Source organism: Eubalaena glacialis, chromosome 18 (genome assembly GCF_028564815.1).
Source record: "Eubalaena glacialis isolate mEubGla1 chromosome 18, mEubGla1.1.hap2.+ XY, whole genome shotgun sequence".
NCBI lineage: Eukaryota > Metazoa > Chordata > Mammalia > Artiodactyla > Balaenidae > Eubalaena > Eubalaena glacialis.
The window spans coordinates 62,863,813-62,872,580 of record NC_083733.1 but is presented as its reverse complement, the minus strand read 5'-3'; the positions used below and the strand labels follow the sequence as shown (position 1 = coordinate 62,872,580).

The 8,768-nt window shown below is 52.5% G+C and overlaps 1 pseudogene; it reads right to left on the bottom strand.

The window, feature by feature from the left end:
* Positions 1-7,010: 7,010 nt before the first annotated feature.
* Positions 7,011-7,972, bottom strand: LOC133077726 (spidroin-2-like; annotated as a pseudogene).
* Between the last annotated feature and the right edge of the window lie 796 nt (positions 7,973-8,768).

Sequence of the window (8,768 nt, the reverse complement as noted above, 5' to 3'; positions counted from 1 at the left end):
TCTTACTCGTGGTGCGTGGGCTTCTCACTTCAGTGGCTTCTCTTGTTACGGAGCATGGGCTCTAGGTGCGCGGGCTTCAGGAGTTGTGGTGCATGGCTTAGTTGCTCCGCGGCATGTGGGATCTTCCCGGACCAGGGATTGAACCCGTGTCCCCTGCATTGGCAGGCAGATTCTTAACCACTTCGCCACCAGGGAAGTCCCTGGTTATCCATTTTAAATAAAGCAGTGTGTACATTTCAATCCCACACTCCCTAACTGTCCCTTCCCCCCTGGTAACCTAAGTCTGTGAGTCTGTTTCTGTTTTGTAAATAAGTTCACTTGTATCATTTCTCTTTAGATTCTGCCTGTAAGAGATATCATACCATATTTCTCTTTCTCTGGCTGACTTACTTCACTCAGTATGACAATCTCTAGGTCCATCCATGTTGCTGCATTTGGCATTATTTCATTCTTTTTAATGGCTGTGTAATATTCCATTGTATATATGTACCACATCTTCTTTAACCATTCCTCTGTTGATGGACATAACTAGTTTTAACGCTGGTGTCCCTGGAGTTCTCCTGGACCATCACCAGAGGCCACTACCATGCCCCTGGGTCTCTGAAAATCTCAGGCTCCCACCCCCAAGCTCCTTGGGTCCCAGATAGTATCCTGAGACCCAGTGACAGAGTCTTCAGGAGGCTACACCAACATCCCATGGAGCTGGCCACGCCATCCCTGAATCCTGCTAAATCAGTCCTGAGCCCTCGCAGAACAACTGCTGTGACCCACTCTGGAATTGCCACAAAGTGCCCTCAGCCCCAGGCTCACTCCCCGCTGCCGAGCCTGAGCGAATCCTTCAGGTTCTGTCGGAAAGCTGAGCGGGGCTCCCCAGGCCCACTCCTGGGTTCTCTCTATTACTGTCTCTCACCAGGCCCTGCCCTATCCAGAACCTCCCCATGAAAGACAGATAGACAGACAGACACAGAGAGATGGATAGATAGGTAGGTAGGTAAGTAGGTAGATAGATGATAGATAGAAAAATAGGCAGATAAGTTGGTAGGCAGGCAGTCAGGCAGACAGACAGACCGACGGACAGATGGATGATAGAAAAATAGAGACAGACGGACAAAACAGATGGACAAACAGGTAGGTAGGCAGGTAGACAGATAGACAGACAGATAGAAAAATAGAAACAGGGACTTCCCTGGTGGCGCAGTGGCTAAGAATCCGCCTGCCAATGCAGGGGACACGGGTTCCATTCCTGGTCTGGGAAGATCCCACATGCCGTGGAGCAACTAAGCCCGTGTGCCACAACTACTGAGCCCGTGTGCCACAACTACTGAAGCCCGCACACATAGAGCCCGTGCTCTGCAACAAGAGAAGCCACCGCAATGAGAAGCCTGTACACCTCAACGAAGAGTAGCCCCCCTCTCCGCAACTAGAGAAAGTCCACGCACAGCAACAAAGACCCAATGCAGCCAAAAAAAAAAAAAGAAAAAGAAAAATAGAAACAATTAGACAGACTCTCTAGGACATTCTATAACATCCCTACCAGGCAAGAAACTTTCCGCATTTCCCAGGAACTTGCTGTCGTGGCCCCTCATCCAGCTAGACTGCTGCTCCCTCATCCTGAGACCCCACTAAAAAAGGACCCTCAGGGAATTCCCTGGCGGTCCAGTGGTTAGGACTCTGCGCTTTCACTGCCGTGGGCCCGGGGTGGATCCCTGGTTGGGGAATCCCGCAAGCTGCCTGGTGCGACCTAAAAATAAAAAAATAGGACTTCCCTGGTGGTGCAGTGCTTAAGAATCCACCTGCCGATGCAGGCGACAGGGGTTCGAGCCCTGGTCCGGGAAGATCCTACATGCCGCGGAGCAACTAAGCCCGTGCGCCACAGCTACTGAGCCTGCGCTATAGAGCCCTCAAGCCACAACTACTGAGCCCGTGCTCTGCAACAAGAGAAGCCACCGCAGTGAGAGTAGCCCCCGCTCACCACAACTAGAGAAAGCCTGTGCGCAGCAACGAAGACCCAATGCAGCCAAAAGTAAATAAATAAATAAATAAAATTTAAAATATATAAATAAAATAAAAATTTAAAAATAGTTTAAGAAAAAAAAGGGCCCTCAGGTCCTGCTACACGCTGTGTGTATCCCCTTTTGATACCCTGAGTCCTACTCTAATGGCTCACACAGCCCGTAGGATTCTCCTCTATTGCCTAGGACCCTAAAATAATGCCACCAGAGCCCTGATGACAAGCCCTTGGGTTCCTGCCACTATGCTCCCAGGACCCAAGTACATTGCCCCTCAGGGCCTTTCCAGTGGTCCCAGGTCCATCTATAATGCTCACATCCCTCTGCAGCTCCTGCTTTACCCGTCCCTGGGTAGCTCCTCTGGGTGTCCTCAGTCCTACTACAATGTCCCATTGGTGTCACTTCAACACTTCTCAGGACCCCTAATCCACCCGTCCTGCCAAAAAGTCCTTTGGTTCCTGTTAACATGTTCCCAGGATCCTGCAATACTCCCCCTGCGTGCTCAGAAGTTCCTCTGGATCCTGCTAAAATATGTCCAGTCTTCCCTCATGTGGCCTTGAGGGTCGCCAAAATGAACTTGGGGTGTCCTCTCTAAGCCCTAGGGGTCCTGCCAGGACCCTATTAGAATGCCTCTAGCCTTACCATGAAGTGTGTTTTTTGGGGCCACACTGCGCGGCACGCCAGATCTTAGTTCCCCGACCAGGGATTGAACCCATGCCCCCTGCAGTGGAAGCTTGGAGTCCTAACCACTGGACCGCCAGGGAACTCCCACCAGGAAGTCTTTAGGGTCCTGCTAAAACATACCAAGGGCCTGCTATTCTGTGTTCTATGGAGCTCTGGGAAAATTCCCACAGGCTTTTATCCATGTGCCCTGGGATCCTGCATCAGCGGCCGTCCACAATGGGTCTAGAATGTTGTATTAGTGTCCTATGGCTGCTGTAACCAATCACCACAGACTTAGTGGCTTAAAATAACACAAACATATTCTTACAGTTCTGGAGGTCAGACATCTAAAATGGGTCCGCAAGACTATTCCTTCTGGAGGCTCCAGGGAAGAATCCATTTCTTTGCCTTTTCCAGCTGCTAGAGGCCGCCTGCATTCCTTGGCTTATGGCCCCTTCCTCCATTTTCAAGCCAGCACCTTCTCTCCTCTCTGACTTCGGTGTTCCTCCTTACATCTCTCTGACTCTGATCCTCCGCCTCCCTCTTATAAGGACCCTTGTGATGACATTGGTCCCACCTGGATAATCCAAGATCATCTCCGCATCCTGAATTTAATCACATCTGCAAAGTCCCTTTTATTATACAAGGTCACATAATCACAGGTTTTGGAGGATTAGGGCACAGACATCTTTGAGGGATCGTTATCCAGCCTACCAAGGTCAAGGTCATGGAAGGTGCCCTCCCGTGCCCCTGCTATAAAGTCCCCATTCTGATCTTCTTTCCCTCTTGTTAGAATGGCCTCAGGATTTAGCCATGAGGCCTCTCAGAGGTCGGCCTGAACATTCCCCATAATGTCCCTCTTTCCTGCTACAAAAGAAAAAGCCCTCAAGGTCCTTTAATACCCACTGGGAATCCCTGCTAAGTATCCTGGGGTCCTGCTATGTCTTCAGGGACCATTTACAGCATCTGTTGGCTGTCTCCTGTCTTATCCCCAGGGTCCTACGCTCTAATGATCCCTGCCTATGCCCCCCCCTTTTTTTCTTTTGGGGGGTGTGGCGCGCACCGTGCAGCTTGAAGGATCTTAGTTCCCTGACCAGGGATTGAACCCGGGCCACGGCAGTGAAAGCGCCGAGTCCTAACCACTGGACCACCAGGGAAGTCCCTCTGCCTATGCCCTTTAGATCCCCTGGGGGCCTACTCTCATGTCCTCAGGGGCCCATCACAAAGCAATAGAAAGCCCCAGCAGGACAATTACTAATGTGCAGGGCCCAATGCTAAATAAAAACGTGGGGCCCTTTGCTCCAACTTCAAAATGAACCAAGTGCGGGTCCCTTCGGAACAACTGCTTGGACAGCGTGGAGCGCTCACCCATGAAGCCGCCTTGGTCCCTGGGGACTGCCCCTGGCAGCTCCGAGCTTTCTCCCTGAATCACCACCTTAACATCCGCCCCTCCTCTCTGCGCCTGCACTGTAGTGCCCCCTACTGACCCCAGGAAGCAATCACACCTGAGTTCAAAACCAAATCCTGCCTCTTCCAGGTGGGTCTCTCTGAGCTTCGGTTTCTTTATCTGTGAAATGGGATAATAATCATACCTACTTCGGTAGAGAGGCTTTAATGACTCAAAGGTTTGGCACAAGGCACATAGTAGAGCATAGTAATAACCTGTTCCCCATACTGCCCCCCCACCTCAGGATGCTGTTAAGGTCCCCAGGGGTGCACTAGATGGTAGGCTCGCAGACACCAGGCCCTGGATCTGTCTTGCTCACTCTTGCATCTCCAGGGGCCAGCACAGGAAACATTAGCAGAATGAATGAAGCCAACAATGAATGACCCTGGGCTGGCTTAATATGTCCCTAAAACTTTTCTAGAACTGCCTTGGTAACCTGTTAGAATGTTCTAGCAGAATCTATACTCACCCCTGAAACAATCCGTGGGTTTGGGAACTGGGACTTCCTATAATGTGAGACCCCAGGGTTTTCCCATGATGGGCTCAGGGCAGTGTTAAAATATAGCAGCAGGGCTGCTCAAACATACGCACCTGCTCCGATCCCTTCCCTAGACTCCACTCACAGACCTCAGGGCCAGTTAAATGAATCCTGGTGCCCGCTCCACACATCATACCCACGCGCCGGCTCTCATATAACCTGGGTATCGCAACCACCAACAGAACCTGCTACAAGACCCCGAGGCCCCACTATAATCCATTATTACTACATCCTGCTGTAATACCGCAGGGGGCTGCAATGACGCTCGCCAGTCTGGCTAAAGTAGAACATTCCTGTGGTCTGCTGTGACAGATGTGAGGCCATGATACATTATGATATAACCAATATCTGCCCTGTTTTCATGTAACAGGCCTGACACCCGCTGTCATCATAAGCCAGGATCCTGCTATGAAACTGTGCTTGGAGCTAATTTCCCTGCAAAATGGCCACTGGGGCCTCCTATAAGAGGCATGCGATAGAATATTCCAGAAGCATGCTAAAATAGTCTCAAGATCCCATGACAAACCACTAGGATTTGCTATAGTAGACCCAGGGTTCCATAACCATTTAATACCTCTGGGGCCACCTGCCAAAGACTCTTGTCCTTGGGCCTGCCCAAGGGGATTCAGGGCCTGCTACACCAAAACATCACTGGGCTTTGTTCTAACAACAGGCTCAGGAATGCGACATAATCAGTTCCCTAAGAAGTATCACTTACTGGAACTAGTTCTACCGCCAACAACACAGGTGAGCATATTTCATCCTCCCAATGGGGCAGGGAGGCAAGATTTTACAGATTAGGAAACTGAAGCTCTGTGGTTCCCGGGGGGGGGGGGGGGGGGGGGGGAGTCACGCCCAAGGTCCCAAGGTCACGCAGCTAATGACAGCAGGGCTAGAATCTGGAACAGAGCCTGCAGGCTTAATGCTTACATTTGGAGGTTTCTGAGCATGTTCACTGCTTCCGGTTACTCCATGCCTTGAGACCTAGTGTAAACAGATAGGTTAGGGGGTCCCCGGAGAAAAAGAACCAGGAATGGCTTTCTTGACATAAGAGAAGCCATTTTGGCTTAAGCCGTTTTGTGATCTAAGCCTGGCTGCAGTGCTTGCCCTTGAACAGGTCTCAGTAATCCTTGATCTTAAGGGAAGTTAGGGAACAAAGGGAAAAGGAAAAGCAGTCAAGAAACAATAGTTCAACAATAAAATAGAGTCCTAATTCCTCCTCAAGGGATGTACAGAACAATCTGATACAGTTTTTGAGCTCTTCAGGAACTAAGGCCCCCAGCCAGGTGAAGGACAGAAAAATGTTGACCCTCCTGACTTCAATCAACTAAAGCTTGGACTCTGGCGACCTTTGCCCCAATTCTGTGCTGAATTCTCTGCTCCAGCCCCCTCATGAATATGCATGTCCCCTTAGCTTAAAACTTCCCCAATTTTGCTGCTGGGGAGACACTGCTTTGGGAAAGATCCCCGGTGTTCTCCTTACTTGCTGCAGGTAATAAATCCTTCGTTCTCCTGATGTTTGGCTTGGTTGTGTCTTTTGGCTCGACACCCACCCAGAGGTGAACCCAGTTTTCGGGTAACACTAGGGGTCAAGCCTGGCCTGTGAGAATGTGAGGATTTAACTTTACATGGACTCACTCAGGGAATTCCCTGGAGGTCCAGTGGCTAGGACTCTGCGCTCTCACTGTCAAGGGCCTGGGTTTGATCCCTGGTCAAGGAATGGTGCAGCCAAAAATACACAAACAAATAAATAAATTCACTCAACTAAACATGTTTGGAGCACCTACAATTTGTTCCAGGCGCTGAGGTTGCAGAGATTCCGTGTCTTCTTGGAGTTTGTATTCCAGGGGTCAACAGGTAAACAAATAAACGTGCAATATCTTACAGGATTTGTACAACAAATATGCCATGAACGGGTTTTCCTGTCTATGTAAGACATTCAAGCAGGGAAGGGAGATTGGGAGGGTTGGAGGTTCTCCCAAGTGGAAAGAGGTCGGTGAGAATTAGAGATGAAGGGATGAGGGAGGGAGCCAGGTGGAAGCCTGGGGTTAGAGGTTCCGAGGGGCAGAGGGCACAGAGCCAGTGCAAAGGCTCAGAGGGAGCAAGTCAGGGGTGCAGGCAGTGAGGATGGGGGCAGGCAGGTAGGCAGAGGGGAAGCTCTGAGGCTGTGACCTGGGCCTAGGAGTCGAATCCCTAGCTGTCACAGGTCTCTAAGAAGGGCAGGTAAAGCCCTCTCCCACTCATCAGGCCAGAGAACTGGTACAGCCCTGGGAGCCTTCTCCTTGGAGTTTGTGAGCTGACCCACCAGGAGGCCTGTCGGGTGTGCCCCCAGGCACACGGGCTGCACCCGACACTAGGTAGCCTGAGACGGGGTGCCGAGGAGACGCCCAGGAACCCACCGCGCGGGGAGGAAGCAGGGGAGCCGGGCTGTTGTTTTTGTAAACACGGCGGCCCCACCCCAAACGGAAACACCTGTGGGTGTGGGCTCCTGGAGTGGCCTCAGATCCCCCGCTGGGTCTCTGCTCCCTCTCCCCGGCTCTGTCCCCCGCCCCCCGGGTCCCAGTCCCCCTCCTCAGGGTCTCTATCCCTCCAGCACTGGGTGGGGCAGGCGTGCAGGCTGAACCTCAGGGCGGTGCCCCCCTCTGACCCGTCCCTGCCCCTTCCTGCCCTCTTTGACGCGGCCCTGCTTCCTCTGGCAGGAACCCCCGCCCTCGCCGGGCCTGGGTAAAAAGGAGCCCCCGGGCCGGTCCACAGGCCAAGTCCTGGGAGGCAGCAGCGGCGGCTCCTCTTTCCTCACGGCCCTGTCTCCCAACCCTTGTACCAGTGTGTGCCTCAGTCCCTGGTACAGGCATGGGGGGCAGGGACCTGGGGACCCCAGCAGCGCCAGGCCCCGAAGGGTGAAGGCAGCGGGGCGACTCCGGCACCTTCCTTCTGTCTGTGCCTCCGTCTCTGCCCGGCTGTGGCTCTGGTGAGGGTCTCTGCTTCAGATCCCGAAGTCCCTGGGTCCCTCTCTGTGGTGTTTCTCATTCCGTCCGCACCTGCCACCCACCCCACGCGTGCCTCTTTGTCTTGTTCTCCAGGCCCATCTCTGTCTCTGGAATCTGAGTCTGTCCCTGGGCTGTGGTCTCCGTCCCTGTTCAGTGTTCAGCTGAGGGCTCTGTCCCAAATCTCTCTCCTGATCTCTGTATCTGACACTCAAGTTCCCTCTTCCTTTCCCCATTTTTCTCTGCTTCTAACAGAAAGCCTTCTTGCCATTACCAACTGTTAAGCTCTCTCCATCTCCCAGGTTTTTTCCCTGACAGTCAAGGTCACCATGTCCGGCCCTGTCAGAAATCTCTTCCCCTTCATTTGCCTGGCTCTGTCCCCTTTCTCCCCATCTCCAATTTCTCTACAATTTCCTCACCCAAGGCCACCCCACTTGGTCTGTCCCAGATCAGTCCCACCTCCACGGACTTCCTATCCATTTCTGAGCAGCCTGCAGCCCCACACTGCTGGCTGGCCTTATTAAGTGACTTATCTTCAAGGCTAATTTCCTTACTTGCATTCTTAGGCAAAGAAAGTGTCCATAATCTGACACGTGGAGCTCAGCTACTCCTTGGGACCCCAGGCAGAGAACTTGCCCCCTCAGATGAGTTTGCTCATCTGCAAATGGGCACGGTGTCCACTTAGGAGGCGACGGTGCAGCATGCAGGGAGAAAGGTGGGTGCCTTGCTTCCCTGCCCCACTCCTTCCGTCAGGGTAGACAGTCCCAGGTTGAAGTCAAGACCCTCATAGTTCCGAACCACGCAGCTGTGTACTCCTCAAGCCCACCCAACACATGCCAACCCCCCGCAAAGCCTAGAGGGCCACTACTTCTTCCTTACCCTCCCCTCGGAGGCCAGAAAGGGCCCAGAGTCTAGAGAACCCAGGAACCTCCACCCTCACTCACTTCCTCCCCAGAGACTTGCAGGGGGAGCTCAACACCAAGTAGAAGGCATTGTGTACTCCGACACCAAAAGCTGACGAGGACCAGAAGACCAGAGAGGAGCAGCATCTTGGTACAGGTTGTCTTCACCCAGAAACGAGAGGGGAGGAGGCAGGATTTGGTCCCCATCCTTACGCCCCCAGAGGA